Genomic DNA, 24,920 nt, shown 5'->3' with positions numbered 1-24,920 from the left:
ATAAAGCAATCAAAAGTAACAACATGAATCTTTCAAACTAATAAGCCGTATTCTGTTACTTATATTAAAAATATATTTTGAATTTGCATATGAACTTACATGCTTCATTTTTTGAACCAACCAAAAAAGGTGAAATCTATAGAAAAATGAAGTGAAAACTTTAATATGTATTTGAAATAAAATTTTAATAATTTTGGTAGTTTAGATAATATAATGCTTTGTTGGTGATTCATGAAGTCATAAGTCAAGGCAACATTAATAATTTTACTTTTCTAACCTTGAATCAAAGTTAAGTTAAATAAATATACAGAAACATTATGTAATATTTACAATAGAAATTATAAAACGAAAATATTGAACAGGCTAAACATGTCGTGTTTTGACGTAATTTTAAAGGATTCGAATGTCCTAGGGTGACGGTTGAACTGTTTAGGCCTGGGGTGAGTAGGTGGGAGGGGCTTGCGTGCAATAGGGATATGCGGCGCCGGGAGTCCCGATCGATACCGCGAAGTTGGCTCCGCAGAAAACGCGTTGGACCGTGTACGCCGCTCGTGTTGTGCTCCGAAAGTTGTTCTGTGTATCTGTTTTGGATTTGAGATGTTATAGTCGCTATTGGTATGTTTCAATCTTATTATTTGGTAATGCAAAATCAATATAAGTCTACGGTAATTGCGAGGCGTTTTAGGTTCTTTTTATATGCCGAAGACTTTAATAAAGTAAGGTTAAGTTATAGTTGAAACTGATTTTATCGGTAAAATAAAATTATGTTGCGAAAATTATAGACAGATCACAGATCAGGCTGTTTTCTCCACGCCCAGATGACCTAGAAAACTGGGAATTTAGGTATAGCGAGCAGGCGCGGAGGCTAGACAGATAAATTAGATTTTATAGTTCCCGTATCTCGTCTGATAGGCATAGATGGGGTCAATTAATATAACCGCAGAGAAGTTGATACTTCATGCTATAACATTGTTTAATTCATTGAGCAAGGAGGCAATGGATAATTTATGTAAGAGATGTTGAAGTCTAAGTAAAATTAAAGAAACCTTTAGTTATAAAGTTCATATAGTTACTATCTGCCATGAGTCGATTACTAGGGTAAAATTAAATTTTACTTTAAACTAAATGTGGAATTCTAGACTTAACAATTTTTTTAAGGTTCATATGTATATTAACATTATGTTGTATAATAATGAGAGGTAAAGTGGATCCTTTGAATTATTTACTGCATCTGAAAAATCTGATTTGACAAATACATATGAATTTTTTGGCACAACACTCACTCGTATAGTAATATAATTAATAGAAGCACTGGGCGTGTACTTTTTAAACGCAACCATAAGATTTAATACAGAGTTGTGTTAACACCTATATATGTATTGATATGTATAGTGTATACTGTATAGATCCATAAATATTCCAATAACATTATTATATAGAAAACAGTATTAAATTATATAGACCATTTATAGACCTTGCCATTATAGATTGCCTTCCAAAATGTTACTACCATTATATTAATGGCATTTTAGTCCATTGCTCCTATGCTTTTCTAAGTGATCTCCCACAGAGAAGTATGAATTATGTTTGTGTTATCAGATTATAATATGAGTTTGTTGGTTATTTTTTCATTTAAATGAAGAAAAAAAACGTATATTGTTTTATTACGTAAGAATTCAAGTTTAAGTAGTTTGTTGGAAAAGTTTATTTTCCGTTTCTATTACTCCGTATACAATGCGATATATTCAAAAATATTGTGAACTCAGCTCCGAACACTGTAGTTATTGTTTTAAGTATCGCATGACGTTCACGAGACCCCTTTGCATTATGTATGGCTGCCTTTCTGGTAGAACAAGTCTTATAGTCTGACCAAAATTGGTTGCGCTCAATTAATTGGACGTTATTTATGTATACAGTATAGCTCGAATAAACTACTAAGACTGTCCAATATGTCCAATACATTTGTGCCTTAGGCTTTAGTTTTTTTAATATAAATTTGCGAGATTTACTCGACCGGTATAATCTACGATTTATATTAAGTTTATAAAAGGTTTAAAGAGCAGTGTTGGCCTAGTGGTTTCACCGTGCGACTGTCATCCCTGAGGCCGTACGTTCGATTCCCGGCTGTGCACCAATGTAATTTCATTCTATGCGCGGCTGATCACCTACTTGCCGATTAGATTGACAAATCATGAAACACATACAGACATCTGAGGCCTATAAAAGGTTGTAGCGCCACTGAATTATTGGTTTATGACGATAAACATAGACAATGTAATACTAATCGGATTACCTAAATTATAAAATGCAATAAATTAATTTATGACCTATTTAGATTAATTGTACGATAATTCGTTGCATTCAGGTCATTCAGCGCGCAAGGTTCACAAGTTGAGTTCATTTATATTTATCTTAAACATCTATGTCAGTTGAGAATTAGCTTTGGCGTGAGGAATGATGAGTGGATGTCGTAATGGTTAATCTTTGCTTTTATTGTGTGAAGTTTAATTATAGATAGATTTTAAATCGCATTCGTAGTTCAATGGGTGACGCAGAACACTGGAAGTCACGTGACCATGGTTTGTGTAGCGTTTTGTAATAATCATACAGTGAAAGCGTTTTTTGATAGAGCTGCTACGAAATGAAAATCGCACTATCATCAGTTGTGTGGACTCCGCACTTAGACGCACATTTAGTTCTTGCGTTAAGTCCTGGCTAATTAAGCCAGCTTAGCTCTTTCCAGAAGCTTAGAAGTTTCCTGGGCACTTCGCAGCCTTCGCGTAGCTACCTTACAGTTCCAAGGCTTTCGTTGGAAAGCCGCAGCCACACATTCCAGGACGACGTGGGTGACTAATTCTTCAGCTCTGAAACAGCCTCTGCACTGTATCGCGCCAAAGAGAAAGAGATGTTAATTTAGGGCCCGTAATTGTACCTATCATTATTTTGAGAGTATTTCTGTTGAGGCTTAGAAATCGCTTTGTCAATAGCGGGTTTACTGTTGGTTGTGCCATTATGGACTATCAGCAGTACGCGTTTTGCGACTAACAGTGATTTTGGAGTTTTCTGGATCTTTGGCGAATCCAGGTTCGCACTTGCGAGAAGGGCAAGGGTAGGAGAGACCAGCCGGTAGGATTCCGGATCCTCTCTTTGCAAGCTTATCGGCAGCATCATTGCTGAGAGATCCACCGTGTCCTTTTATCCACCGTATGGTAACCCTGTTTATCAGGGTTATTGACTCCAGTGCATGGTGAATTTTTTATACTAGCCGTGTAAATAAAGTATTAATACCTATGTGGTTTTCAATAATTGCTGTTTTGTTTTAGTATATTATAATTCAAGTCTAGTTTGTCAAACGACTGTCAAATATTTAGCGACAAAGTACTGATCAGTATTAGGTACGTGTAACCAATCTTCGGGTTCCCAATTTATCTTTTTCGGCTTGTGTTTGACCCAACAATTGACCTCATATGACTATGACGTAATACGCGTTTTTATAAATTGATACAAACGCTTTGAATGGAGACGTTTTATGTGGGATAACATTAATATGGACAATTATTCATAATTGTTAGTCTATGTAAAAAAAAAGTGAAACGATTCTATAGAAATCCTACAAATCGTGGCGATTTTAACAGCACTCGAGAATAACTTTGCTTCTATACAGTATATATATTTTTTATCGTATTTAATCAGTCATCGGCCAATAACATTTTGATTATATATCTTTATATGATTTCTTATTTTAAATATCACAGTTGAATATTATTTCAACTGTGATATTTAAAATAAATATTAGGCTAATCTATTAAATAAATATCGGTTGATTTAATTTTTTATATAACGTGGCAATCGGGCAGGAGGCTCATTTGATGTTAAGTGATATCCATGGACACACATTGCCAGAAGGCTTGCAAATTGCCGGCCTTTTGTATTGTACATATTTTGTATTGGTATGCTCTTTTCTTGAAGGATCCAAAGTCAAATTGGTTCCGAAATAGTTCAGTGGGCAGCTGGTTCCACATAGCGGTGGTGCGCGGTAAAAACTGCCTTAAAAACGCTCAATTGTGGAAAGACGGACGTCGAGGTGATTCTGGTAGAATTTCGTAGTCTTACTTGACTAATTATTGATTAAAAAAGATAGACGTGAATTTGCTAAACAGTTTATCAATGCATCAATGCAATTTCCTTTCTATGTGCGGAATTAACACTATTATTGGGCATGTCTCAGATCCAACACTCCAAAACTCAAATCAATCAATGCCAAAACCTTTATAGCGTCAACTTGTTACCACAGAGTCCATGCACGATCGTAATATTGAAGAAAGTATTTGAAATAGAAGATATAAATTTACATAATAATAAGTTTGAGTCCAAAGTGTGGCTCTTTCACGGTTGAGTAACACCGTGTTAATTGCACTAACAAAAGGGTCAAGCAAGCGGAGAAAGCTTGGAGCATTCTTGTGCTGGGTTTAAAGAAGCATTGTGCTACTCAACTTGTGTTGAGATCATTCTAGAATCTGTATTTCAAAAAGTATATAATAATTTGTTCCCACGAATTCGTCCATTGTTTCAATGGTGTATTTTAATTTTTAATACCTAAGTACAAAATTCGGTTGAAAATGAAAGACTAAGTTAAAAACAGTGTGATAGGAAGCCTTACAAAAATAACAGACGTCAAAAAAGTTAAACTGGATCTGGGCGGGTCACATTGCCCAGTATGTGATGACAGATGGGTCGAAAATACCCTTACTTGGAATGGCCCAGTGGGAAGATAAAGATAGGACGCCCACCAAATACCTGAAATACCATTAAATAGGTGAATAATATAAATAGAAGAGATAGCGGAGAAAGATTGGAAAATAGTAGCGAAGTTGAGAGACAAATGGAAGAATTTGGAAGAGCCTTTCATAGCGTCGGAGGTCGTGTACAAATATAAAATTGAAATAACATATTGAGCAGTACATTACGAGTACACAATGCTTCTCTCTCTCTTTGGCCACGTTTAATTCATATAAAGCTATATAATATTGCGACAAGTATATATAGAAAATAAAATGACAAAAGTCACAAACGACTAACCAACGATCGTCCTATCTTCTCTCGGTAGAAATAAGTGCATTATTCTTCTGATTGACATCTCTTATGCCTAGAACCAATAAACGAAAATTTCTGACACGAAAAGGTTTTGTACCAAATGCTACATTTTTCTCTTTTCCGGAACTATATTACATAAATTTTGTCAGAAAAATTCTAATACTATTCAATTAAAAATCAAAATCTTCCCTTATTTAGATTGTATAATTCGTAAACATTTATTTCGGCCGCTGAGACGTGACGTTATCCATACGAAGATTAATTTTGAGTTAGTTGATTGGTTTCCACTGTTTCTATGTTAACCTGACCTACATTAAGTTATTAACTGTATATTGGAGCCAGTGGTGCCTAACGATTGTAGACGACCTTTTGTTCAGTTGATGGCTTAACCTTTATACATTTCTGTTGGGTATAATAGAAAATACATAGAAACATGGGGGAGGAGTTATGAATACCTCAATGGAAAAGACATACTTTGGAATGAGATATATCAAGTCCTAAATGTAATATATGATAATAGTAGTTTTTTAGTTCTTACAAAATATAGAGTCTAGGATCTATTACTTAGTATGCGATTCCTGTGTTCACGTTGAAGTTTCAGCAATTAAGTATCTTGGGGTAGAGCAAAACCTAAGTTCCTTACATTGAACTGCTGCGTACCAATTCTTAAAACACCGGCAACGCACTCGCGAGCCCTCCGACATGGAGTGTCCATTGGCGGTATCACTTAACATCAGGTGAGCCTCCTGAACGTTTGCTTTGCCGTCTGTTCTATAAAAAGAAACTACCGATTCACGGCCAATTACCAGTAATGTCTATCACATATTTTTGTAAGAAATTTAATTAGAAACTTACAACTAAGAAGACAGAATTTTCAAATCAACAAACTCAAAAATGGATACTAACTGATATTCTATTTAGTATACATCTTTACATAGTATGCATAGTACATGCATATACGAGTAAATATATATTTACAAATTTAAATAGCAATAAAATTGAAACTCGTTATAGGTACCGAGCGTATTCTGTACCACAGAACAGCAAAGTAAGTTGTAAAGGTAACCGAAAACCAGTGGAGTCCGAGGTTGCAATTAAATTTTATATTCCGATGGTGAGTCCTGAATCCTGCTCTATTGGTGTCAATGAACTCGGATCCAGTTCATGTATTCGCTGGCTCACGTACCGCTCTCTGTCCATAGTAAAAGATTTCCGATATTACACAATGTTTCATGACATATTTCTTAATATATGTGTAGCTTTATTTGTATTAAACTAGTTCTATTATATTTTATTAGTTTTTGTTCACTCCGACTGTATTTAACGTAGGTATATGTAGTTTAAATAATTCGAACTTATACATTATAACAAAATCTATGTGTGGACTCAAGATAGGTAGAGATAGAGCAAGATATTTGTTACCATGTTTACGGTGTTTTTTTTTCACACTAGATAAGGTAACTGCCGGCTGCCTCTTTCTTTCGTGTTGTCTCTTTCTATTACAGCGCAAATACGATTTCACAAAAACAAACAAATTAGGATTTTAATTGAAACAGAGTTTATTTTTTTCTAACAAAAAAGGTTTTATATTTTTAAGTAGTGTATAATTATTTACATAAATTTAATCTTGATACACCGCTTGATAGAGTAATGTGCCGGTTGTTATGCAGCAATTGTTAGTAATCAGTTATTGAATGTCCGCTTATTGTATGTTTGTCTCTAAGGGACTGTTACGTAAGTGCGAACTTCCTTGTTATTTTTATAACGTATGACGGCATTATATTATGTATATAATGATTCTGAACGTTTTATAATAGATTTTCTTCTGCCTTCCTTAAATCAGTTAATTAATCTTTATAATTGTAGCGGGTGAGGTATTAAGCCTAGCGGATTAAGACCCAGACAGTCGTATTGAAAGGACGTGCTTTTGCGTGTCTCAAGTAGGTTTGATCTATCATCCGGTCTACCTCGTAGCTATTTGCTATAAGCATATAAACCACTATTCTATTGTATTGTAACTGTTCTATTGTATTTGTTTAATGCTATTCTATTCTGTGCTAAATCAACGCTTTGAGTGCTTTAAAGCAGCAGGTTAGCCAAAGCTTCCGCATTTATACTCGTTGTAACAAGTTTTAGTATATATTTGATGTAGATATTGTTTATATGTAATTCTCATAATTTTCTACATTTGTTGTATCTTTGCCTAGATCTTTATATTGCAGAGAAATGAAAAAGAAAGGCCTATGATTTTTCAAAAAAATCTCTCTTTCGAGATAAATTATGAAATTGATTCACTAGTTTTAAATTTAAAGAATATAATACATAATACTTTAACATACATTTACACTGTTTTGTATGTGTAAGAACGATAAAAAGAGTCTGCAATATGTGCATCAGACGCTGGTTATGTTTCTCACGCAGTATTTGCAATTTTTAATTACCCAATGAAACGCTAGCATGGTTGCCGAAACATTCAAGGTTGTCATGGTTTGTAATATTAGTGTGAATTAAATAATTTGCTAAGTTACAGCCAAAACTGTCGGCATTATTTCTTTCATTATTCCCTTCTTCTCATTCCTGTATATAATATACGTCATATGAATGAATCTGTCTTAGACCGGCACGGTTAACAATCGATTTCCCTCATAAAGAAGGTCCACATCTTATATCAGTTACTTAATCGCAGCATCATCTCTAATGTATGAAGATTTTTACTCCGCGTTTATAAATAAAGGTATTTCCGATACGACTTAGGCGCTTTAAAGAAGAGAGCGTACCAATCCCTCAAAAGTCGGCTAGACATACGTAAGCCGGCGATGCAGGTGTCCATATGCGTAAGCACATTGTTCAAATAGCAGGTATTTGAACAAAGTTTGCCTCTAGAAAGCCTTAAGAAAACTAGTCAAATTATGGAGAGTAACGATGATAATGTAGAAACAATTTGACAGAAAGATTTTCTTAACCTAACGAATGCTTAAGAGCAATGTTTATGAGGTTATTGTATGTTAAACATTGTGAAGCTCATATTGCAAAAGATTTCACTGCACCGCTTAGCTCTTGCCGTTTATACATAATTCATAATGCGTTAACATGAACCGTTGTTGCATAGTAACCTATTTTCTATATTAATATTATTGATGGCGACGGTTAAAGAAATATTGGATGTAATTTTTCAACTTGTTATTGTAGGGTAATTTGTTGCTTGGGTGAAGTTACATAGTACAACTTTCTTAAGCATAATATATATATAATGTAATTCTAAAATAGGAGCCGTTCAAGTATTACGTAAGCAAATTTACTGCAACTTAACCCCCTTCCTCGCTCTTTTTTGTCAGCAAAAGTAAGCAAAGCTCTCAAAAATGATAGTACATAAACGTGTTAATTTTTTGTAGGAATCCTTGAAAATGCATTTCGTGTGTAAAAAATAAAATCAAAGCCCCTCCCTCCAATAGTGCTTACGTGTACTTGAACGGCCCCATAGCTCCTTGCAGACTTCGCTCAGTCTTTCTAAGACCGTCACAAATACGTCTTCATTACAGTCTTAATTGTATTTCTTTTTATTAAATTAATGAATATGAATTTATTTAACACTTAGCGGGACGGGCTTACCTTACCTATCCTCTCCACTCTACTCACACTATTGCGTGACATGCTCACAGAGAGTGTTCCATGCCATGAAATTTTCATGACCATGCAGGGCGAGGTTGTTAATAGCATAGCAGTGAAACCTTGACCACCGCCAAGTGCCAAAATATGCTGCCTTGTCTCTAACCACGCCATAAACAGGCAGCATGACGTTAGCATACTTCTGCTCCATAGTTTACCTAATATAAATAAAGTTATTAGCGAAACAACCGCACATATGGCAATTTAATTATCGATGCAGATTTCATAATATTTGCATTCTGTGAAGGAGACCTTGTATTACAATATCTGATTCACTGAGGTTTAAAGATTTTTGATCATCATTGTCGGAATAAATAATTACGTAATCTTTATTTTTAGATGTAACTTTTTTTACTGAATGACGTGCCTATTTACTATTTGGTATTTGTTGCAGCTTCTGTGTTCCTGTTGTAGTAATGGCTAGAATAAAAAATACAAACGCAGTAATAATTTAATATTATGAATATAGCTTTTAAAAGCTCTTACTTGTTTATACAATCTAGGCAAATCAAATTAAACGTAGAGTTTACATTTTATATGGCAAATTGAACAAGTGTTTGCGTTTTATAATTTTTATGGGCGCGAGTTATATTGACCTAAATAAAGCGATATCGTCATCGCGCGAGCCGCGGCGATCTTGTATGGGGCGTGGCACAGTGCACTGCAGAAAAATGTTTTTAATGGCCCTTGGAATGGGATCTATGCCAATTTTCACTACGTTTGTATTTGAAGTAAGAAGATTTGTTCAGACTAGTCTAACCTTGACTTTCTACAAGAAAGTCTGGGTTTCGTTTTCTACATTATCATTTGTCAAAACATTGTTATCTTTAATTAAACATTTACATTAACGTTTCAATGAAATTCACTTAATTTTACGATTGTACCGAAATAATTAAAGTTTTGTCGTATTGTCTTCTATAACTTGATAGCAAGTTGTATATATACTGTGTGCTACATTCGAATTTCGAAGCGGCTGACCGAAGTGCAGTCGTAAAACCGGTCCGACTTGCAAACATAGCCGGCCTTTGCTGACGCCTGATGACGTGATCAGGCTTATGTCATACTATTATCATTACCAACAATGCCAAGTGTTTAGCCCTTTAAATTTCTGCTACAAAATTGTATGCTTCATGCTTCAATTGTTGTTTTCTTAGAAGTGATGAAATGATCCGCTCGAACAGTTCCGATAATGTTTTAAACATCGTTCTAGCTTCTTTAGATAAATACAATTTCTTTTTAATTACCTTATATGGTTAAAAGATTTTTACATTACTGAAAGAAAACATCCTAAAGGAAAGGCTGTTTTCAAAAAATATGTTCAGAACTTCAATTGTTTTCTTTATCGTTTGATATTTTATAAAGCTTCCGCAAATTTGTGATTTGAATGAATTTAGGATTAGGTCGTTGAAACCGTTAAAATCGGCCTTAAAGTTTATTGAAACGCGATTGTAATCACGACTACGGCAAAGATATTGAAACGTCAAATTAATTGTGTAATAAAGTAGCTTTTAGTAGTAAATAATTGAAACAATAATAATATAATATATAATAATATACACATAGTATCAATAGCAATACCATTTTGTCTACCACCGGAATAATTGTAAAATACGAATCCATCAAATTCTTAGATCTCAAGAAATCCCTCTGAAAAGGAGTAATATTAACAATAAAAATAACTAGCAAAATCCAACAAAACAATAGCTTGTGCTCACTTGGCTTAGACCCAGTGCACCGAAAAGTACCGATCCTAGTTCCCAAAGTTTTAGGGAACTAGTTACTTTAGCTATAGAAACTGTAATAAATGAAGGATTTAAATGGGCGGCCGTATACATAAACAATAGTAAATAAGTTAAAACTATAAAAAACTATACAGAACTAACATAAACGCCATTTGAGGTGGGTTGTCAGGTTGACCTCCACTCTGGGCGCCGTTAATTCACGTGTATGATGGAGTACATACGATTACGTGGTTGGTAACAAATTAGATTCATCCTGCTCTAGAGTTCAGTGCCGACGCCCACGCGCAATCTCATTCACTCCCCGTGATGGTGCAACATTAATGACGGCATAGGAATTGAATGACAAATAAGATTAATAAAAGAATGACGTAGTTTCATTTGGAAGTCATTTCTAAATTTGTTTTGTTTTGTAATAATGTCTATATCACTTGATAAAGGGAGCTAATAGTATGGCGATTTTAGGAGACTGTATGACAATTTTACTACATTAAATGTATTTTTAGTAGACATACATTAAAGAAAATTACCACTTTGAATGTCGAAAGCACAGACGCCTCCTTGTTGTAAAAATGTATTATTTAACGAATACAGTCATAAAGTTAATATCGATTAATGATGATTTAACACCTTAGGAAGCGTTCAAGTATTACGTCACGCAATTTTTGGAGATTCTTACCCCCCCCCCCCCCCCATGTAACGCGCCGTTTACTGTACCCAATATTAAATCGTTTCGTGACCACCCAGTGACTGTGACTCTTTATACCTAAAAAAAGTTACCATTATGTGGTGTAAAGTACTGGAAAGTCGAAAATTATATTAACAATAACGCATAATTCAATCCCCATCTGGCATCGTAACGTTTTACAAGAGGGGGGAAACCCCCCCCCCCCCATTCGTTACATAATACTTGAACGCTCCCTTGTACCTAGTGTCTCAATCTAGAAATCAATAAAAACAATGAACAAAATCTCAAGTACAGTAGTCGCATTTTATAAGGCCCCGAAATGTGTATGAGGTAATTGGACTTTTAAGCGTATCATGCCAATTGGACATTTCTGGCTGATTGCGCCTCGCCATAAACGCGTGTTAGTGAGATTGGCCTTGTACCTACGCGAATTAAAAATAGTACTTGATTATCATTCACCAAAATAAAGTTGTCGTGAAATTTTTAATATTGCAATGGCGTGCCGCTCCCTATGTGACGCGTAAATTTTTTTTTATCTATACTAATATTTTAATGAGGTTTGGATCTCTGGATCTGTTGAACTGATTTTGAAATTTCTTTTACTAGTAGAAAGCTACGTTCTTAATGACTACGGACAACGAAAAACGGTTCTAAGATTATAAGAAATTTTCTTTAGAGCTTGATAATCCATACAAAAAAGCCAACGACAGCAGATGGCTAACGTTTATTTTATGTAAACGAGTCTTCAATGTCTCTCTCTTTAAAAGATCGCGAGTAACTCAAACATTACTGCATGGAATTTATTGTTCTTATCACCATCGAAAATTATTCGTGAGGAAGGTTTAGGTATATATTTTCAAGGTTTACGGGTCACGGTTGAAGCCAGTGTAATCTAAATGGGAACAAATCCTTATTGTACTAAAGCCTGATATAACAACTGTGATAACGGCCCTCAATATAAAGCTCTACGCACTTAAGTAATTGTTATATCTATTGTATATCGTATTGTATCGAATTTCAAAACAAACGTGATATACAAAAGATCCTACCGTTTTAGCGAACGACTGATTAATAAATATTTGATGTATTAAATCTTGTGTTGGCCTAGTGGCTTCAGCGAGCGACTCTCTTCCCTGAGGTCGTAGGTTCGATCCCCGGCTGTGCACCAATGGACTTTCTTTCTGCGTGCGTATTTAACGTTCGCTCGAACGGTGAAGGAAATCATCGTGAGGAAACCGGCTTGCCTTAGACCCAAAAAGTCAACGGCGTGCGTCAGGCACACAAGGCTGATCACCTACTTGCCTATTAGATTACCAAATTATCATGAAACACATACAGAAATCTGAGGCTCACACCTAAAAAAGGTAGCGTCATTGATTAATGTTTTTATTGAATCTACAATTCAATAGATCTCCAGGGGCTAAATTTACCTTAACAAGTTCAGTACTAATTTACGTCCGTTGTTTCTGTTTATCATCACGTTTCGGACCGAAATGTTTTGTTTATTATCACTATTTATAACACGTGGTCGGAGAGAGGGGAGCGATGCAGTTCTTGCGTTTATTAGGAAAAATGCACACATTTTAAGTACCAAAGAAAGCGTTAGTATAATAAAAAAAGGTGAATAAAGTCAGGTTCTTTGAAGTAGGTTAAAAGCTTTGGATAACGACGCTTTAACCCTGTTAAACACGGATTGTGAATATTTCAAAATAAACGCTTGTTCACTAATATTATGGTCATAATAATTCTATAATAAAAAAAGTGGTAAGGTCTTTTGTGCGTGGGTTTCCTCATTCGGGTATTTTTTTAAAGAAATTGTAATAATGATATGAATTGTTTTCATTTAATTTATACGTGTAAAACACCGAAACACTGGACAATTTTTTAATTTTCTATTCAAATTTAATAATAGCAAAGAAAATTTATTTTATTTTACATATGAGTCTTTATAGACCTGAGGCGTCTTGGCCTAGTGGCTTCAGCGTGCGATATCGTCCGTGAGGTCTATCCATCGGCTGCACAGTACTGGGACGAGAGTCCTACGCCTAGGCCAACACTGTTATATGAGAAAACCGGCACGTGTGAAGAAAAAAACCACGACATATATTAGACGGAAGGCTTATTATTCTATAGCACTGGATTATTATTATTCGTCAAATCTTCAGCTCAAAGTAATGGACAAGGTAAATATCTATATATATAAAAATGAAACCCGTTTTCCGTTACGTCATAACATGAAAACGGCTTGAAGGATTTGTCTGATTTTTTTTTATAATATTCCTTGAAGTACGAGGATGGTTCTTACGGAGAGAAAAATTAAAAAAATTGAGTAAAAAAAGTCTAAAACAACACTTTTCTATATTCCCATACAAAATATTCGTAATAATACTTAAAAGTCAATTTGAACTTTAATACCATATCATAAAGTTCAAATGTTAGTGGAGGGGTTCCAGGAAGGTAAATTTTTATTTTTTGACATTATGTATTTGTTGACTTATCAACTTTCTTTTTCTGTCTAACTAGCTAGACCGGTGTCCCGAATAGCAGAATAAGTATTTGAAAAAAAATAAAGAATCGACTGTTAGGCGGTACGATGTTCGCCAGGCCAGCTAGTATTTTATAATTTGCGTAAATCCTACTTGACCTTGTACAAAGATGTTACTTATTATATTAGATTTGAATAGATATTGTTCTAACTTCTAAAGATTTACGTTTGTTTAAGCCTTTGTTTATAGAAATTAGATACACGTTCGTGATTAACTTCAGTTTACTTAGGCTTCGAGCGATGACCATTGACGTAGTATATCTATCTCTGTCTAACGTATAGTGTATAGGCAGGTGGAAAAGAGACATGTGAAGCCGTACAAGGTTCGGGCGCGGTCTATATTTGGGTTAATGGATCCGTCCGCGTTATATGGGAAGTGGGTACCTGGTCAGGTCGACTGCTAATTTTGTACCTCCGATTTAGTCATAGTTATATATGATTATAGTATCTGTAACAATGAAGTTTATATTACAGTTTTGGAGTAGTTTTGCTTTAGTAGCCAGGGTAATGCTATTCGCGGCAGTTTTTGCTAAGATGAGATGCTTTTGAACGATTGTAACTATCAGCTTAGTGGAGCTGAGCGTTATTTAAGGCAGTTTTTGCCACGCACCACTATTTGGAACCAGTTACCCACAAGTATTTCCTAACCAATTCGACTTAGGGCCCTTCAAGAAATGAGTTTACCAGCTCTTAAAAGGTCGGCAACGCACTGGTGTGCCCTCTGGTATTGAGAACGTCCATGGGCGGTGGTTTAGGAACGCCTGTTCTAAAAAATAATGATAAGAAATGACAAAGTTTTTATAAATGAAGCATAAATCAGATTTGAAAAGAAATCTGGTTCAGTGGAGATGTTAATCGCTATATTTAACTCTGAGTGCCGCATTGAAAAGCTTCAAAGATAAATAATATTGGTGCGATGTGGTTATTCTTATAACGTTTAAATTTTTAAAATTATTTTAGTTTCGCCAACAAACGTATATGTCACCGTAAAATTGTAAAAACCGTTAGATTGTAATCTATCTCGCGAGATTGTAAACTGTCGAAAGATTGTCAACTCAACATATTGCTTGCAATTTAACGTATTATTATTCGGTAGTTATATGAAATTGTTGGGGAGTAAAATTAATCTGTAATTGACCAAAGAAGTTTGAATGATAACTAAGTTAGTGTAGTACCATCTACCGAATACCGATAACCGATAGATTACAATCTAACGGTTTTTACAATTTTACGTTAACATATACATTTGTTAGTTTCAGTTTTGTCCGAATTGTGAGCAGTTGTGTGCCTTGAGCGTTGCGCCTCTCAAACCAGACATCGCGTGTTTGTATCTTGGTTGTGAAAAAATTAAGTTTTCTGTCTATGTGCTATAAACTCATATAGTCTATGTACTTCACTCCGGGCCACCGCATGCAACTATATAAAGCGCAAATTCGGCCCCACATGGAGTTAGTGTTGCCCAAAATCGGTCTTGGTCTTGCAGTCTTGGTCTTGTTCTTGCGTTTTTGCAAGACCAAGACCAATACCAAGACCGCCTTATTATAGCAAGACCAATACCAAGACTGAACCCTGCAAGACTTGAGCAAGACAATACTTAAGCCTGCAAGACTCTTGCGTCTTGCAGTTAAGACAAACTGAGATTTGGGCGTTATTAAGTAGGTATTTGGTTTCAATCCCGATTTTGAGAAACGTTCCCCAGTATCAAAACCGTAGGTATCACAAATCATAACACTAAACTAAGGGCTGCAGTTGTATTTGTAATTGGCAACGTGCCGCTCGTCTGAAAGCACCCTGAAACGTATTGTATTGATTAGGTAGGTAAGTACTTATTATATTTCAACAATTTATTAAGTAGGTAGCGTGTTAATACTCACAAATCTGTTCCCTAATAACTTTCTAGCAAAGTTCATACCTTGTAGGTATCTACCTATAATAATATGTTATGCTTGTTTATGTCTAATGTGCAGATCTAACGTTAGTACTCGTAGGTTGGTGTGTGCTTAAAATTATAGTTAACAAAATTATATAAACATCATGTAGGTGTGAAACTTATGTTTCAAAGTTTATATTATTCTTCTATTTAGCAAAATTTAAAACTAACAGCGAGTCGAGTAGGTCTAGTAACAGTTTCTACGGCAGCCAATATTATGGTACAGACGCCAGCACATCAAGCTACTACAATCTATCAAATTTCTTCAACAGATTTTCAAGTTTATCGCTAAAGAATTAAGGTTCAAAGTTGATTGGGGAAATGTGACGTTCTGCGAATAAACTGTTGGTCGGTCGGTGTATTAAATACCTACTTATTTGATAATTTACCGACAAAGACGCCGCGGTTTGCAACAAGTGTAACACAGCATTTGACACTGAGCGCCGCATTCGCCGACAGGTTCGCCGCCGGACAGAGGCACACAAATTTTTACCTATTTTGGTAGGGTTGGTATAGGAGTATAAAATTAAATGACCTTGAAGATGTCCCAGCAGTAGGTAGGTATAAATTGAATGCTCTGAGTTTTTTTTATTTAAATACATTCTCACACTGGCTTGAATTCGAACACTACAGCGTTAAAAGCTGTCGGGCGAGATGATAATTAATAACTAAGTAGGTATTGCATCTATTGAATTGCGAATATTTTGATTTCGAAATAATCATTGTTAATATCGGTAAATGATAGATAGTGAGTGATACCTAGGTACTAAAATGTGAGCAGCAAGATTGAAAAGTGTATATGCCATGTCAGTGCTTTCAATAAGTTTATTTTAAAAAAGCTCTCTAGTAAGATTTAGAGTTTACCATTCAATTACACACAACATATTATTGAAAAACAAAAATTATGAAAAAGATATTTAGACTGAGTACTTAGGGTCGATTCGACCAAACAAGAGTAAATCTTAATCTTAGAATAAATCGTCAGTTAATCGAGAGTAAATAAATTTTACGTTTTACCAACTACAAATTCTAAGAATAGTGGGCTTATTCGGGAATTGCAACTATACCGCCGTTTCGCACGGAATAACAGCTATTCCTAGAATAATTTAATGGCGTCAGTCAGTCCAATCAGCTGATTTCTGTCATTTCACAAATATGTATTCTGTGTTTTAATTTCAAGTCAACGCAACGCACTAAATTAATAGTCTGGCATTGTATAATGAAACGTTTAAACAATTTAGTATTTATTTATTTATTTTTAGATTTTTTATTTTCTATAATATTAGAATGAAATTCAACTAGGCTCAAGAGAAGTTCCTTTTTAGACGAAAGCCTCAAACAAACAAGAAATAAAAACTTTTTGTTGTCGTTTGACACCTGTTAAAAGCTACTTTTTCACACTATAATACGGCAAAATCGAGTTGACATGATGTATGCTCTTACACTGTCCCGTTGTAGAATAACATTTATTTGCCCAGTTTTATTTTCGTTCACCATTTTCTTGCTATTCGCGTATTGTTATTCCTAGCGCAATTATACTATCGATTACGTGGACAAACGACTATGGATTTACTCGAGATTAAAATCATGGAATAGATTATTCTTGGTATAGTTACTCGTGTATAAATTGAAGTTTGGTCGAATCGACCCTTAGGAAATTAGTAGAAAAAATATTCTATCGTGGATACCTAGTTATTAAAAAGTGGATAAACGTTGTGTTTACTTAATTTTATTTTTCTGTGCTAATGCCAACATTGACAACCCCACCAAAATAGGTAAAAATTTAGTCCGCTTCTAGACTTTGTGTTGCCGCCGTCGCTTTCATGTCAAAGGTCGCCGCCACTGCCCATGTTCTAAAGAATAAAATAAGTTTCCGGGTGCTCAGAACGGACGCAAATAGATTATGTTGTCCTCGCAAGGAAGAATGTAGTAGTAAGGATAGGTAGATTTTATAAAAATTGTTGTAAGTAATAAAAATATACCTAGTTTATATTATTACTAGCTGGCCTGGCGAACATCGTACCGCCTAACAGTCGATTCTTTATTTGTTTAAAATACTTATTCTGCTATTCGGGACACCGGTCTAGCTAGTAAGATAAAAAAAGAAAATTGATAAGACAACAAATACATTATGTCAAAAAATAAAAAATTTACCTTCCCGGAACCCCTCCACTAACACTTGAACTTTATGCTATGGTATTAAAGTTCAAATTCACTTTTAAGTATTATTGCGAATATTTTGTATGGGAATATAGAAAAGTGTTGTTTTTAGACTGATTCACTCAATTTTATTTTAATTTTTCTCCGTAAGAACCATCTTCGTACTTCAAGGTATATTATTTAAAAAAATCAGACAAATCGGTCAAACCGTTTTCATGTTATGTCGTGACAACGGAAAACGGGTTTCATTTTTATATATATAGATTACCTATTATACCTTTTTAAAGAACATTGCACTGCAAAATTGGAAGTGGGTGATTTTAACAAACTTGAAACGTGGAAAAGCTCCAAATATGAGCGACGTCATATTGCTTTACGCATTTTGTTTTAAAATCATCGAGAATTGCAGTGTCGGTTTATCAACTTCTATCGTACCTACTCTAGTAGCGACTATTGTCTTCAGCGATGATTTACTAAATAAATAAAAATAATCGTCGTGTAGGTACGACGATTATTTTTCTAAGGAATACAATTTTGTTGTAGTAGGTACCTACATCGTTTCTTACTTACACATACTTTAACGACAGTACCTACGTAGAAAAGCGCGCCAGTCACGAGTACGACAAATTGCCTAAAAAATGTACCTACGCACACTGTAATGAAATCTGCTAATCTCAACACAATGCCTGTAGCCTGCCTGCTATTATTGGTTGATGAACATTGTACATTGGTGAATGCTCCAGGATAGCCCGCAAGCCCCCACAAATAGCAATAGGCAAATAGGTATTTGCAAGTCTTGCGAGACTTGCGAGACTCTTGCTGCAAGATCAAGACCAAGACCAAGACTGAGAGCGCAATACCAAGACCAAGACCAAGTGTATTGACGCAAGACAATACCAAGACTGGCCTAAGTCTCGTCTTGGTCTTGCATTTGGGCAACACTACATGGAGTACTGCTCTCACCTCTGGGCGGGGGCTCCCCAGTACCAGCTCCTTCCACTTGACCGTATACAACGCAGAGCGGTTCGAATCGTCGACGACCAATCCCTCTCCGAGCGGCTTGATCCTTTGGCGTTGCGTAGAGATGTGGGGTCACTCTGCATCTTCTACCGCATTTACCATGGAGAGTGTTCAGAGGAGTTGTTCGGATTAATACCTGCAGCAGAATTTCATCATCGGACGTCGAGACAGAATACGAAATTCCACCCGTATCACCTCGACGTCCGCCGTTCCACAACTGAGCGTTTTTCAAGGCAGTTCTTGCCGCGCACAACCACTATGTGGAACCAGCTGCCCACTGAAGTATTTCCGAACCAATTCGACTTAGGGGTCCTTCAAGAAAAGAGCGTACCTATTCTTAAAAGGCCGGCAACGCACTCGCGAGCCCTCTGGCATTAAGAGTGTCCATGGGCGGCGGTATCACTTAACATCAGGTGAGCCTCCTGCCCGTTTGCCCCCCGTTCTATAAAAAAAAAAAAAAAAAACTCGCTCGTACCCTGAAAAAAACATAGTCAGGAAACTGGCCGACCTAGACCGATAAATCGACGACGGAGTCAGGCACAGAAGACTGATCTACTTCTGGGCATATGACAATCTCTCTATTTTAAGAGTAATATAGTATAAACAAATGACTACATATATATAAATAAAGTTAACAACACACTGGCGCTACAACCTCTTCTGGTCTTGGCCTGATCATTTTTAAAAAATCTAATAGGCAAGTAGGTGATCAGCCTCCAGTGCCTGACAGACGCCGTCGACTTTTTGGGTCTAAGGCATGCTTTCCTCACGATGTTTTCCTTCACCGTTCGAGCAAATGTTAAATGCGCATTGCGCACATAGAAAGAAAGTCCATTGATACAGCCGGGGATCGAACCTACGACCTCAGGTATGAGAGTCGCACGCTAATGCCACTAGGCCAACATTGCTCCATAAATAAAACAACAGTAGCATATATTCGAATATTATACCAAGAATTACATTAAGTTTATGTTATTATATTGAATATTAGTACACGACCTTCGCTACTGTTTTCAATCTTTCCCCGCCATCCTTCTGGCGTCTTCTCTTTTTCTTTCTACTGAGCCATTCTAAGTAAGGGTTTTGACCCGTCAGCCAGTACAAACGCGGCCTACATATAGACGCCTCGATGTGTCTAGACTCCGGAAACTGGTTGTTAAAAATCCATTACAAATCATAACAGAAGCAAAGAGCGTAGAATAGCTGTAGGCTGATTATGGAAACAAACAAAACAAAAGCTTTTGGTTTAACGCAGGAATTTAGTAAGCGTACTGTGACGATGAATAGAAATGAAACAGTTATTTCGATGCTTCAAAATGAACTCTATTCCATTGATATAAGACCTTTTGATATCCATTTCCTGTGGACGCATTACGTGAATGGAGGCTTTGTTTTAAAGATTTAGGATGATAATATATCTAATGCTTTTAAAATCATAACTGTAATACAGTGAATTTGTTTTTAATATAGCTAAATTGTACATTACTTGCTGGCTCAGTTGGTTAAGAACTATGGTTTATATGATATTCGATTCTGGCGAAATATCTTGAGAAAGGAAACCGCAAACCGTTTGGGATTTTTCGAGGTGAAGAATAATGAAGATACATAATATATAGTTTTTTAAAGTAATCAAAATAAATAAATAATTAAGCCTTATTTATCTTGACAAAAGACACATTATTCAGAAATTATTTTTTTCAAAGACCTCTTATAAAGTATAGGCCACCTCCAACTGACTGCATCTCTCTCTATCTTGAGCATTTTTTAGACAAAATCTTTAACCTCGTCAGCCCGTGCAAGACCTCTCTTCCTTTTCCTGGTGGCCCTTTGCACTTTTTACCCTGTTTGTCGAACGTAAATTATACGTAGGTAGAATTCGTGTGTATTTTAAATTTAGAATGATCAAAAACCCTTTGGCCTTTTCGAACAGCGTCTAAAATTACGAAGTTTACATTTTGTACGTGCGATGAATGTTAAAATGATGTGTAATGTAAATTGAATCTTATATGGATGGAATAAAGAATATTTTTACTTGACCCTGATTTTCATAGTGCATTAACCAATTCCGGTGAAGTAACTGTACTCTTATTACTCTAGCTTAATCAAAAGTAAACGTGAAATGGAAAATAGCGTAATCGTGGCTTAATGACTAACATAAATGGCGTTAAACCGCTTAGAATTATCTTTGCATACGTAGTAGAATACTATTACATAGAATAAAACTTTGATTTAATACGTGCTATTAACCTAGTTTTGTTATGGTAATGCCTATGATCTATACCTATACATATCGAAAAGCTTTTATTTTTAAGTTTAATAATTATATCTCAATGAAATTTCAATTAACAGCTTAACTTTTATGTTAATACGTTCTCAGTCAATACGAAAAATTACAACGAATTACATGTTGAACATGTTAACATATTAATAACAAGTTTAGAATAAAATAAATGTTTTAAAGTTCGGTAATATAGATATAATTTTATCTACAACCCCTGAGGCCATTACGAGACAGTACGAACATGTATTTACAAGAGTGCATAACCAATAAAAAATCACACAAAACAAAATACAAACATAACAATTAATTTAACAAAAGAATTACATAATAAAAACTAACTCACTACTACTACTCAGATTTATACGTATAATTTGTAATTCAAAATAAGACTTAAATTTAAGGCCGATTTACATTATCTTAAGGCCGATTTACATTATCTTAGTGTTTAGGAGAGTGCTTTAGGATAGTACTTTAGTTGAAACATGTTAACGCTACTTGCTTTAGTAAACGCTACGCTAAAGAACTTGCCTTTCAAGTTGTACTAAAGCACTCTCCTAAACACTAAGATAATGTAAATCGGCCCTTAGTGTTTAGCAGAGTGCTTTAGGATAGTACTTTAGTTGAAACATGTAAACGCTACTTGCTTTAGTAAACGCTACGCTAAAGAACTTGCCTTTCAAGTTGTACTAAAGCACTCTCCTAAACACTAAGATAATGTAAATCGGCCTTTAAGCGCAAAAGGTTTATTACAGTGTTTCCCAACGTGGGGCCCACGTCCCACAAAGGGGCAATTTGATTGTTAAGAATATTATTAAAGTTATTTGGATTTCGTCCTAGTAATTTCTTCCTAAAATCTATCATTTAGGTAAGTGAATGTATGTATGTGTGTTACAAAGGGGCATACAATTTTTAGATAGGCTTAGGTGGGGCACCGCACAACAATGGTTGGGAAACAAAACTATTTGTAATTGATAAATAATTGCCTTTAATTATCGAAGTCATTTACGTTTGTCAATCTTAAGTTCAATCTAGACTAAAACCGCCGGATTCAGGATGTCCGCCTTCCGAACAGGAATGTCCTGTCTCCTCGTAGAATTGTTGCGATGTCAACCTTTATCACAGTTAGATTAAAGGTTAGAATTGTTTACACGTATTTACAGTTAGTCGAGTCCCCTACACGTAGCGTGACGTTAACGTGGGGGAAGTGAATTGCATCAGACAAGACTAGTTCTATTGTTGCCTAGGACTCTGTAGAGGCTTTTTGTCTAGGAAATTTGAATCTTTATGTACTTATTTCTTCTACTATCTTTTTACTTACAGCGCTTATTGGTATATTTTCAGGTTCTTTTGGGACATTAAAAAAGACCGTCAGAATTGTACGTTATTACATACAGATTTTTAACATAACCCAACGCCCAAATATTCATTATTTATATACGTATAGCTGTCTCCGCAAAGTTCGTTTCGCCTTAATATGTTTTTTTAATAAGCCTTTTTTTAGTAGCTACATACAAACACATGGAACATTTTGTTATGCTACCTATCATAGAGCCTACTCGCTTTTCCCAAATAAAAACTGGTTTTTAGGTTTTAACGTGCAGTTTTTCCAATTTTTCTCTCCAACCATACTCTGAGTTCAAGAAATAAATTTAATAATACTCGAATTGGTTACCAGCCCTTTGCACTTATCAACATTTTTTGTGATTAATGTTTATTAATAAATATTATAAAAATAACTTTATTAACTTATCAATTTAATGAATATTTCTTATAATTAGTTTAGTAGCTTTTAATAATTGATAAAAATAGGCTTAATATTCGTAAGGACACAGCAATGTATATAGATATCAATTTAAGGATTTAAATTAAAAATTAAACAATAGTACAACCTTACAAAGTAAGGGTCTTAAACATTAAATTATCTTCAAATTAGACGCAAGACGTATACCTTAATATATCTATGTGTATGTAATATACGTATGTTTAAAGGAAATCTTTTAGTACGTTTTAATTATTATAGAAAATACTGAAACGAGGACTCGACTTAAAAGATCAAAGTGCTAGGGGGAAGTTATTAAGTGAAACCTTACAACTTGTTCTTACAAAAGGTACCTGGGCTTGAAGAGTAATTACAGAATTCTAATTATGTGACTTAACAGGTTTATTCTATCTAAATATATAATAGGTTTATTATTTTATGTATAAATAAAATAGTGCCAATTCATTCTTGATTTAATTAATTATTAACGACCCTTGTCCCGTATGTGTATACCCTGAATACCTAATCCTTCCTCATGTATCATGGAGTTTATCGCGAACTTGTGTTTATATAATACTAGCGGCTCGACAGACACTGTACAGTGTACACACGTCTGAAATACAATTCTTGAATCCACTTAAGCACAAAAATGTCTACAAAATCTCTGCCAGGTTTAGAACGAGTTCAATTATAATCACACGGCCAGGTGATTTATATATATATATATATATATAAAGATAATAGTCGTCGCTGTCCTTTTTTGTTGACATTATCAACTACGACTTTTCTCTACCTACTCAATCATCTCATATCGTTGAAGTAGCGTTCGTAAGAAACCTTTTCGTTTCTTAAACTAAACACTCACACGTAACCTGACTTTCTATTGGTAAAAGAATTTTCGAAATTGGTTCATTATATCCATAGATTACCCCTACAACTAAATAACGTTAGAAATAGACACAGAAATAACATTTATTACTAACAAAATAACAATAATCAAAGAAAAAAATACAAAATAAAAAGAATGAGAGATATTTTTTTTGTTTTAAAGAAGAACGTACGGTTTAAGCTGTGGTTGTAATTGGCGCTGGCTCAGCATTATGCTGATGAGCAGACTGTTCCACAGCGCTGGTCATCTGCCAGAGACCACCGCAGCAGCAGAACATTAGTTAAATATGGTACAATACTAAAAGTATTACCTCTTTTTTATTTAAATAAAACTTTAATTTTATATTCATAAAGTCCCTACCTTACATAATAAATGTTGTGCCGCGATTTAAATAGGCTTCAACTGTACCTAGCCTAGATCTACATTATTCAGTCTACAGATGACTACAAAGTAGTCAATTTGCATCACAAACCTTTGTATCATTTCAAATAGGTTTCAGTTCTCATCTCAAGCTCCAGTTGACACATTTGTATTTCAGTGATGATGCTGTTTATTAGTAAATTTATTTATTAAGTAATCCTCAACATAAATTATATACAACAAAAACACAATTATAAAATACATATAGCCAAAGATGGAATACATATGTAAAAAGGTTCAAACATTTAGGAAATGAAAAACAGCATGAGTAAATACGTATTACCTAATTCGTGCTGTGAAAGTGAGGGTGTGTATGTGGGGTGTGCTCATGATGCAGGTGATTTAGCGCTATGTATATTATAAATACTCCTTTTAAGTATATTCCGCGATAGCTTGAATAAATAAAGCCTTGCGGTAAAGTGGTCATTGTATGTTCGGGCTGCCTGATATAAATAAAGCTTGAGTTTTTGCATAGGTGTTGATGAGAGGAACGTCAAACAAAGCATGATTACGAGTCTGGTAGACAGGAACATGGAAGTGCAATTTATCTAGAAGTGAGCTAATAGCGATATATCCTATGGTTTTTGTCGAGAGTCTAAAGTTTGATGATGATAAAAAATGGTTTTTGATTAAGGCTGAATCAACTCCTTTGAGCTTAAGCTATTAGTCGTAAGCTTTGGATTAATTGCATAATACGTTGGTAGGTTTATATTAAACGTAGTAAGTCGA

The 24,920-nt window shown here is 35.0% G+C and overlaps 1 protein-coding gene across 10 annotated transcripts in view; it reads left to right on the top strand.

The window, feature by feature from the left end:
• Positions 1-24,920, top strand: part of LOC125060289 (spectrin beta chain) — a 73,010-nt gene that overhangs the window by 2,564 nt on the left and 45,526 nt on the right. The window contains exon 1 of one of the 10 annotated variants that reach the window (XM_047665111.1): positions 500-615. The exons of the other annotated variants lie outside the window; for them this stretch is intronic. The gene's annotated coding sequence lies outside the window, so the exon portion shown is untranslated. Of the gene's footprint in view, positions 1-499; positions 616-24,920 lie in introns of those variants that run through there. 10 annotated transcript variants of the gene reach the window in all.

The sequence above is a fragment of the Pieris napi genome, chromosome 21, assembly GCF_905475465.1.
Source record: "Pieris napi chromosome 21, ilPieNapi1.2, whole genome shotgun sequence".
NCBI classification, from domain to species: domain Eukaryota; kingdom Metazoa; phylum Arthropoda; class Insecta; order Lepidoptera; family Pieridae; genus Pieris; species Pieris napi.
Note: the sequence above shows the minus strand (reverse complement) of the source record. Positions and strands in the feature narration are given on the sequence as shown.